The sequence below is a fragment of the Triticum urartu genome, chromosome 7 (assembly GCF_003073215.2).
Source record: "Triticum urartu cultivar G1812 chromosome 7, Tu2.1, whole genome shotgun sequence".
Classification (NCBI taxonomy): Eukaryota; Viridiplantae; Streptophyta; class Magnoliopsida; order Poales; family Poaceae; genus Triticum; species Triticum urartu.
The window spans coordinates 350,146,914-350,157,795 of NC_053028.1; positions in this window are offsets into that span (position 1 = coordinate 350,146,914).

Here is a 10,882-nt window from a genome sequence, read left to right on the forward strand (position 1 = left end):
GAAGGCCCAGTGCCTGTGAAGGTCTCCGCTCATGACACTCTCATGTAATAATGAGTGGGGCTGCACACGCCCCAGAGTCTCAGGAGTGCCGCCCTTGGGCCCCGGGGGCTTCCTCCCACGTCTTAGTGGCAGCACTTATCTCCGCGCTGGTGAGAAGACATGAAGACTAGAGTAGGTGCCGGACGCGGCTTTTCATTTTCTTTGCAAGTTGGCTCGCCCCTCTTTTAATTGAAATTTCCTTTCTGGTGTCTCTTTATGGTCCCATCCTGTCGCTTTCTGCCTCTGTTTCTGCCTTCATTTCTCTGGTCGACATGTACTCTCTCTCGTGTCCCTCGCGAGGGGGCTGGATAGGTACCCTCGTGATCTTCCTTCTTCTGTTTTTCGCGAGGTACCCTCGTGCGAGCCCGCAAGCTGGCGACACCTCTCTCAACCCGTGCCCCTCGGGTACCGCAATACGAAGCGATGGGTCAAGGCCAGCGGTGCCTCTGACCAAGGCTCGGGTGAACGACATGCCTCTTAATGAATTTTTTGCAGTTCCTAAGCACCTACCAGGCCAAGGAGGCCTCGACAGGCACCAGGAAGCAAGCGCCTCGTGAGGAGGAGACTACTCCAAGCAAGCCAAGCTAAGTTATCTCTACATGAAACAACGATGTTGCGACACAGCACAGGAACGATAAACATAGCATAATACTTGAGAAATCATAGTTCGTTGCACACCCCTCGGGGGCCCATACTGGCTTCTTTCTTAATACAGGAAGGAAAGGAAGAACGAAATAAAAGCGACGCATGCCCCAACAGCGATCCACGAGGGCGGGCCCTTGGCACCGTCCCGAGCTCACCCAGACCCCTCCTCGCGCTTCACGGAGGCGCGGCGACGAGACGACCCACTGTTGCCTTCGAAGCGGGCACGTCGGCTGGTCATAACTGCCGCTGCTGGAGCTGTCGCCGGAGGAAGAGCCGCCGTAGCTGGACGAGACGTGGTCGGCCCCAAGGGCAGGTTCGCCCTCATCCTCATCACGACCATCGCCAAGGCCGAGCACCTCCCCACCGTCGTTGACCTCGGGGCAGCAGCCAGCGCAGCGACCATCTTCCCCAAACACCCTCACGTAGAGGGTCGCGTCACCGTTATACTTGAAATGGAGGGTGCACCGCCTGCCCAGGCCACGCGCGCGGGCAAACATCTGCCAGCTGCGGGCTAGGGCTATGTTTCCTCCGACGGAGACCTCAACCGCGACCCAAGAAGCCCTGCTGCAGCAGCCGTCCGCCTGTAGCCAGAGCCCGCCTGGACCTGAGGCCGGCAGCTCGTTGGCGAAGAAGCACGGGAGCTGAAGCTAGTTGCCGGCTGGGTTCTCCGACCAGACGACGAACTCCGGCAGCACCTCCGCCAAGTGGAAGCACGGCTGGGGAGGCCGCACAACCACGACATGTCTCCCTTCATCAATAGGGCTGCCATGACTAGAGCGACCCCTGCCATGCGAAGCGGCGCCGCTGCGGCTACGGCGGGGGGGGGGGGGGGGGGGGGTCGCTGTGTGCTTGCGAGGATGGATGCGCCCACGCTTGGGCACCAGAGAGCCGGGCCCCTCGCAAGGTGCCTCCCCTTCTCCGCGGCGGAGAACCTCTTCGATGGCGCCATTGGCGTCGCAACTAGCGATGGAGCAAGGGGGGGAAGCGAGTGGAATGGGAAAAGATGGGTGACGAGGGCTCTGCCCCCCTTTCCATTTATAGCAGGAGAAGGCCAACCAGCGCCCCCCACGATCACAGGTAATGATGGTTTTTCCTTGCATGCAGCAGGGACTCGTCAAATCCGGCAGTTGCCGAGGCAACGTGGGGAAGCAGAGATGCCCACGTCCAATCAATCGCCACAAGTCGACCAAGGCCGTAGGATATTGGGGCCCACGGCGCTCCGCACTTGCCCTTTGGCTTCGCCTCGAAGCCAAGCCCGAGCGCCTTGGGCCCGGGGGCTACTGTCGGTGTTCTGGGAATGAGGGTCCCCGGACTTGCCTACCTGCGGCCCACGGCGTGGCTCTGCAGGCGGGCATGTACGGCCCATCTTCACCAACAAGGACTCAAGAGCCTCGCGAGGGGCGAAGCCTCACGAGGCGGATGACGCAAGACCCCCTCAGGAGCGGCCTCACCAGGTTGGCTCGCGAGGGGCAGAGAGATCAAGGCAAGGCAAACCTCGCGAGGTTCTCATGACGTGAGCCATGACGACCAAGGCCAGGCAGGCGCCAACGCGCACAGTGTCCTTGTTTCCTCTTTGGTACTAAGGAGGCAAGTGCAGGCGAAGAGTTCCGAGGCATCAGGCAAAGGTTTCCGTATCGGTGCAGCGAGACCAAGACCAGCAGGACGGTAGGATGGAGGTCACCGTGGAGCCCAAGACGGCGTCACCACCAGAGCCTTTGGCAGGCGGAGACTACTTTTGCCAGGATAAGTTGTACTAGTTGTCCCCTTTCGAATTGGCCGTTGTGGCATCCCTTCCCGCTCAATATTTGGGAAGAGGACCAGGGCCTCTATAAATAGGACTAGCCACCAGGTTAGAGGGGAGGGGTCCATCCTCACAACCACAAGTTCACCAAGCACAAGAACACCTCTCCTCAGGAGGCTGTTCTTCCCCTTGTACTGTTCATCCTCAGCCCAGGAGGCAATCCACCACCACCACACTGGAGTAGGGTATTACACCACAACGGTGGCCCGAACCAATATAAATCTTGTGTCCCGTGTGTTGTGAGTTCGTGTGCCTAGCCTAGAGGTCGCGAAGCGTTTGAGGGCATGATCAGTGAGGGAGAGATCTGCGCGCGCACCCTAGTGTTTGAACCTCAAGTGTTTTGCCGGAACCCGAAATCCGACAGAAACTACGAAACAACTATGTCTTCGCAATCCATAGTCTTGATACGATGTCTTCTCATGTCATAGTCTTCAATGTGAAACTCTTCACAGACCACCATTGTCTTCAATGTCTTCACACATTTTTAGGGGTCATCTCTGGTAGGTAAACCGAATCAATGAGGGACTACTACCGGTGTTATCCTGCAATTCTCACAAACACATTAGTCCCTCAACCAATTTTGTCGTCAATACTCCAAAACCAACTAGGAGTGGCACTAGATGCACTTAATCTCCCCCTTTTTGGTGATTGATGACAAACTAGTTGAAGTTTTCAACGGGGATAAAAGTATGTGAAATTGTAAGGATAAGGTATTGTCTTCATAAGTAGCAAAAGGCTCCCCCTGAAGATGTGCATATAAATAATTTGTGTTTGAATGCAAATGCACATGGCAGGTTTTACTTGTGGAGATCCTCTTCAGCTTATGAAGACAATTCATCATGCATGAAAGAATACAATGAAGATAATGACATGCATAATGAAAAATGGACATCTGCGGAATGACTTTGTGCGGAATTTATCATCGCACATGCGGAATTTATCATTGCATCACAAAGTTAACAGAAAAGGTAGCAGACAACCATCAAGTTTAAGTGTTACAACTCAAAGAACCGAAAGTATCAAAAGCGAGAGTTGTAAACACTTGGCAAAAAGTATAGCAACCACCCATAAGGACCCGCTTGAAGGCTATCAACTCATATGCTTCTCCCCCTTTTGTCAGTAAGGACCAAAAAGGTTTGACGACATAGAGCTCTACTCGTTCCCATGAGTAGGTGAAGATGCAGGGTCGACGTTGGAGTCTGGTGGTGCAGAAGAACTTGGTGGAGTGTCGATTCGCGGCGAAGTTGTAGTTGGTGAAGTAGCATCATCTTCGTTATCGATGACTCTGGCATTGACAGTTGCCGCCGAGGAGGAGTACTCAGAATCTTCGAGTGAGGGAGTCCGACACAAGAGAGCGTTTCTGGGAGGTGTGGAATCAAATTTGAATCGCTCTGTGAAGCCATCCTGTTGAAGAACATCTTCAGAGCATAGCAATGTCAGACTCTTCCATGACCGCCGATAGGTTTCATGTGTGACAAAGGCATTCTTGGTGGCAAGATTTCAAATGCGATTGACATTCCACCAAGAGGCTCTACATCTGACGCTTGATCCATTCGTGATGCTTATCCTGTTTCTGATGTAATGCCATGAGAAGCTCTCGGTCATTGAGAGCACGAGATTGCTTCCAAGGCCTTTGAGCCATGGTGCTTTCAGTGGCTTCAGTGGTTGCACGGAGAGGTGCACGAGTGTTACCAGCCAAAGGATAAACACGAGTTGCAAGAAAAACTCCTTCAATGGGTTGGGTGAAGCTTTGGTGATCGACATTGTGAAGATATAGTGGCTCCTTAGCAGGTCTAGGGTAGATGTCTTCGACAGACATATCAACCTCTGGCAAGAAGATGAGATGATTGCGCATAGAGGGCTGATAATTGAGAGAAGAGTGAAGCTTGATGAGGCGCATTACCCATGGAGCATAAAACTTCAAGCCAAATAGATCAGAGCCAGATGTAGCAAGCTGCCTGATGAAGAAATCTTGAGCATTGAAGCTAATGCCATTGAGGATATAGAAAACCAACGTCTTCATTGCTCCTTCAAGCTTTGCTACAGGAGAATGTCCTTTGACAGGCCATAGAGTTCGCCTGATGATATGATAAATGGTGCGGGGCAGATACTCTAGGTCTTCAACAAGGAATTCCTTTGGATATTCAGTATCGCTTGGCAGTGGCTTCATCATGCTGAGCATTTGACTCATGTTCGGCTCAGGCTTCTGAAATATGCTCTCCAAAGCATTACGGTGAAGCTAACAACCAGGTTCATAGTGTTCACCTAGAGTGGGCAAGGCAGTAAGCTCAATTATATCTAGGGCTTTGGCTTCATGGTGTACATCGCCCGTCATCCACTCAAGGACCCAAGTCTTCGGATCCTTGTAGTAGCCGCATATTTGAATAGTGGCATAAAATTGTAGCAGAAGCTCCTCATTCTAATTTTCTTTGTCGGTCACAAACTGCAGAAGGCCAACATCTTTAAAGTACTCTAGAGCTTCTTCCAAGCAGGGAAGGCCAGACATGGCTTCGCAGTCTAGAAGCATCTGAGGAAAAATGCACCCTTGAATGTATAAGACACAAGAATAATAACTGCGCTGCTGATAGCGCCAGAACCGATCTGATGAAATCTTTGGCTGCGAATATGGGTTCTTTGCAATGCCTGGAAACCTTGGCAGCCTGGCCTTTGGCTTTTGGACCTGAGGCTGGCGCTCCACATGATAGTCAAACTATGGTTCGGGAGCGGGCGGATGAACCAGAATGGGCCAGCGGACGGTGACAAGTTGACCATGATCGAATGCTTGCTCAATGGTGTGAGGCCTTGGAGGTGGTACAGGAGCAGAGGCATTGACTTGGGATTCAAGCTGCACATTGGCTTCTGATGCAACATGTACTTCTGGCACCATATTCATTGCAGGCGCTAAGGGAGTCCTGGACTAAGGGGTCCTCGGACGTCCGGCCTGTTATCTATGGGCCAGACTGATGGGCTGTTAAGACATGAAGCCCGAAGACTGCACCGTGTCCAGATTGGACTCTACTTGGCGTGGAAGGCAAGCCTGGCGACCGAAGATTCCTTCTTATGTAACCGACTCCTTGTAAACACTAGATCCCCTTGGTGTCTATATAAACCGAAGGGGATAGTCCAGAAGGGAGACATATATACTCATTACCATATTCTTAGGCTAGACTTCTAGGGTTTAGCCATTACGATCTCGTGGTAGATCAACTCTTGTAATACTCATATTCATCAAGATCAATCAAGCAGGAAGTAGGGTATTACCTCCATAGAGAGGGCCCGAACCTGGGTAAACATCGTGTCCCATGTCTCCTGTTACCATCGATCCTAGACACACAGTTCGGGACCCCCTACCCGAGATCCGCCGGTTTTGACACCGACATTGGTGCTTTCATTGAGAGTTCCACTGTGTCGTCGGCAGAAGGCTCGATGGCCCCTTCGATCGTCAATAATGACGCTGTCCAAGGAGGAACCTTCCTCCCCGGACAGATCTTTGTATTCGGCGGCTTCGTACTGCGGGCCAACTCGCTTGGCCATCTGGAGCAGATCGACAGCTACACCCCTGGCCACCAGGTCAGATTTGGAAGCCTGACTTACATTGCGGACGTCCGTGGAGATTTGATCTTCAACGGATACGAGACCATGGCAATCGCTCCCCATCGCCTCGATGAACATGGCCTAAACCTGTCATCGGGTCGCATCCAGGAGATAGCTCCTGTAAAAGCTCTAGCCTTAAATCCGGAGCAGATCAAGTCGCCCGAAGACGGGAAGCTTGACCCCGTCAGAGGGCTACCGATTCCGCGGCGCTGGAGCCGCACGCAGATTCCACTACATACGGTGTCCGCATCAACGGAATCTCGGACTCGCCTCGGATGTCGAACTTCGAACCCTGCGAGCCCGCGCATACCGAACTCGATCGGTTATCAATCCTCAAGTTCAGTGCCGCAGATGTCTTCCAACACTCGCCCATGGGTGACTGTAACACCCCGGATATGACTTTCCCAATTTGTACTCCAACTCTTGCCGTTTCCGGCGTTAAGTTATTTTATTTTCTCGGGTTTGGGTCTTTGTCTCCTTGTGTTTTTATCGTTGTCATGCATCTCATATCATGTCATCATATGCATTGCATTTGCATACGTGTTCATCTCATGCATTCGAGCATGTTCCCCGTTGTCCGTTATGCATTCCGGTGCTTCGTTCTCCTCCAGTGGTCATTTCTACCTTTCTTTCGTGTGTGGGGATTAAACATTTCCGGATTGGACCGAGACTTGTCAAGCGGCCTTGGTTTACTACCGGTAGACCGCCTGTCAAGTTTCACATCATTTGGACTTCGTTTGATACTCCAACGGTCAACCGAGGGACCGAAAAGGCCTCATGTGTGTTGCAGCCCAACACCCCTCCAAGTTGGCCCAAAACCCACCAAAACCCTCTCCATCATCTAGAGCGTTCGATCACGATCGCGTGGCCGAAAACCGCACCTCATTTGGACTCTCCTAGCTCCCTCCACCTCTATTTAAAGACCCCTCCTCGAAAATCCGGATCTCCCCCGTCCAAACCCTAAAAAAAATCACCTCCGACGCCGCCGGACACGTCCGGACGGAGCCGGACGCGTCCGCCGCCTCCGCCGACCAACACCGCGCTGCCACGTGGCGGGAACCGCGCCCACATCGCCGCCAGCGCCGCCGGCCCGCGAGGCCCGCTCGGGGCCCTCCCGGCCCACGTTCCCCGCCTCCTCTCACCCTCAAGCCGCCGCCGTCCTCTTCGCGCCCGGCCGCCCGAGGCGACCGGAGCCGCCGCGCGCTGCTCGACGCCGGCTGGCCACAGCCCGCAGCGCCGCCCTGGTCCGGCGACGTCCGCGCCGCCCCGCGCGTCGCCCAACGCCGTGGTCGCTGCCTCCGGCCTCCTCCTCAACGCCCGCACCCGCAGCCGGCCGCTCCGACTACTCCGGCCATCTCCGGCGACCTCCGGTGTTCAGTTCCGGTGAACCTCGTAAAACGCGCCCGGCCAGATCTGGATATTTTGGCATTGTTCATCGCATCGTAACTTTGCATCCGTAGCTCCGTTTTGGTCATATAGCATATCAAAATGTTCATCTCAGAGAGTACATCATTTCATTCCATTGCATCATTTTCATTTGAGTTCATCTTGATTCCCGAAATGCTGTTAGAAGAGGGCTACTTGAGATAATTGTCAGATCTGCTGCTCCATTTAGATATTTGTCTTTTTTGCCATGATTATTGTGTGCATGATATGACCTGGAGCTCTACATATGTTTTGTTTAGGGTTTTCCCATCTTTCCAGAGGTGCAACCCATGTATTTTTGTGATGTGTGTGGTGACTAGCACAAGCTTGCAAAGTGAGGCACTTGGTAATGCTGATTTCAGGGACTTGGCATTTCCACTAAGTCCTTGAGCTGTTTATCTCATATGGCCATATGTTCATGTTGTTTCCTAGTGATCCGTGCCTCTTTTGAGGATGATCAGTAAGGATGTTTTGTTAATCTTGTAGTGCTCTATCCATCCATGTCTTTGTTTGCAATTATGGAGCACCCTATCTTGAGTCAATCGAGCTCTACTTTTGCTACTTCGTGAATCTGGGCAGATTGTCTACTTGTTAGCGATTTTGCCGATGATGTTGTAGTTGATCCGTGCATGCTATGCTATTGTTCTTGCCATGTCTAGCTTGCATTTTGTGTATTCTTGATGGGTGTATGCTTAGATTGTCATTACTTGCTCCGTAGTGAGTGCATTGAGCTCGTAAACATGCCTACTTGATATATGTTTTTCAGCATGCTCCAGTTTTCACTAAGTCTGTGATCTGATAATGTTTTTGCCATGTTCACATGCTTGCAATTGTATTTTCTGATCCCTTTTGGCTCAAGGTCACTAAGAGACTTTTGTTAAGATCTTTGAGTAGCTCCATGCCATGCTTTACTTTGCCTTGTTCAGGTCCTGTAGCATATAGTTTTGTTGCTCCAAATTGTGCTACCTGATCTGAAATTCCAAACAAGTGTTAATTTCACTAAGTCTGAAATCTGTTTGCCAGTATGCATTTTTGCCATGCTTATTTGAACCTGTTAATGGATGAATTGGCCGTATCTCAGTGCTAGACTTTTGTTAAGCATCATGAATGCATCCCTGCCATGTATTTTGTTGTCATGTTTGGGTGTTGAAGCTTGTTCATCTCTTTGCATTTAGATGGCTACTTGCTGTAAATCGCAGACCGGTGTCAAATTTGAATCGCTTGCCATTTCCCAACCGTAACTCCGATTATGACGTTCTTTATAACTTTTTCAAGCGATTTCATCTCATCTTTCCAGTGGCACACTTGGATTCCAAGTTGAGGCCAGGTTCATGCATCCCTTGTCAAATCTTGCACATGCATCCCGCATCGCATCCCGCATAGCATACCATCCTTGCATCATATTGTTTGATCCTTGCACGTGGTTGATTGTGCTCCGTTTGGCTTGTTTGTCTTGTTTGGGTAGATCCGGGAGACGAGTTCGCTAACGAGGAGCCCGTTCAGTTTGCTTTCGAGGATCCAGTCAACTCTGACAACTTTGCAGGCAAGATGATCATACCCTCAAAATCACTACTATCTTTGCTTTGCTAGATGCTCGCTCTTTTGCTATTGCCAATGCTACAATACCTACCACTTGCTTTCAAGCCTCCCAAATTGCCATGTCAAACCTCTAACCCACCATGTCCTAGCAAACCGTTGATTGGCTATGTTACCGCTTTGCTCGGCCCCTCTTATAGCGTTGCTAGTTGCAGGTGAAGATTGGAGACTGCTCCTTGTTGGAACTTTATTTTCTTGTTGGGATTTCATTATATTGCCATGTTATATTAGTGCATCTATATACTTGGTAAAGGGTGGAAGGCTCGGCCTCTCGCCTAGTGTTTTGTTCCACTCTTGCCGCCCTAGTTTCCGTCATATCGGTGTTATGTTCCCGGATTTTGCGTTCCTTACGCGGTTGGGTTATAATGGGAACCCCTTGATAGTTCGCCTTGATTAAAGATTTTCCAGCAATGCCCAAACTTGGTTTTACCATTTGCCACCTAGCCTCTTTTTCCCTTGGGTTTCCGGAGCCCGAGGGTCATCTTATTTTAAACCCCCCCGGGCCAGTGCTCCTCTGAGTGTTGGTCCACCTGTCAGCTGCCGGTGGCCACCAGGGGCAACTCTGGGCTGGCCTACCCGTACCTAGGACAATCTGAGTGTGCCCTGAGAAAGAGATATGTGCAGCTCCTATCGGGATTTGTCGGCACATTCGGGCGGTGTTGCTGGATTTGTTTTAACCTGTCGAAGTGTCTTGAAGAGCCGAGGTACCGAGTCTGATCGGAACGTCTCGGGAGGAGGTCTATTCCTTCGTTGACCGTGAGAGCTTGTCATGAGCTAAGTTGGGACTCCCCTGCAGGGATTTGAACTTTCCAAAGACATGCCCGCGGTTATGGGCAGATGGGAATTTGTTAAAGTCCGGTTGTAGATAACTTGAACCTTAACTTAATTAAAATGAATCAACCGTGTGAGTTACCGTGATGGCCTCTGCTCGGCGGAGTCCGGGAAGTGGACACGGTGTTGGAGTAATGTTTGTGCAGGTTGCTCTCTAGTTTCTCGCTCGCGCTTTGCCTTCTCTTCTCGCTCTCTTTTGCGAACAGGATAGCCACCATATTTGCTAGTCGCTTGCCGCAGCTCCACACATATTTTACCTTGCCTTACCTATAAGCTTAAATAGTCTTGATCGCGAGGGTGCGAGATTGCTGAGTCCCTGTGGCTCACAGATTACTATTACACCAGATGCAGGGCCTGATGATTCCGCTCCAGGTGACGCGCTCGAGCTCAAGTGGGAGTTCGACGAGGACTCTCAACGTTACTATGTTTCCTTTCTTGATGATCAGTAGTGGTGCCCAGTTGGGGGTGATCGGGACCGTGTCGCATGTTGGGTCATCTTTTATTTTGGCGCCGTAGTCGGGCCATGAGTGTTTGGTTGATGTAATGTTATTTTATGTACTTGATTGACGTGGCGAGTGTAAGCCAACTATTGTTATCTCCCCTTTTATTATCTATATTACATGGGATGTTGTGAAGATTACCTAACTTGCGACATATGCCTTCAATGAGATTATGTCTCTAAGTCGTGCCTCGACACGTGGGAGCTATAGTCGCATCGAGGGTGTTACAGTGACATGCTAAACTCACTAAAAAACCTATCACTAGCAAGCGACCTGTCGCCGAACTATGTTCGGTTCGAACTCTCTGCGGACGATGAGGAATTTTGTTTCCACCCGCCGCCCACTTCATAGCCACTGTTGAAGACCTAACCAACACGCCCAACCCCTGCCCCGAAGACATCGACGGTTTGGACGACGATGAGGGTCAAGGCCAGAGCTTATTACCTGTTCG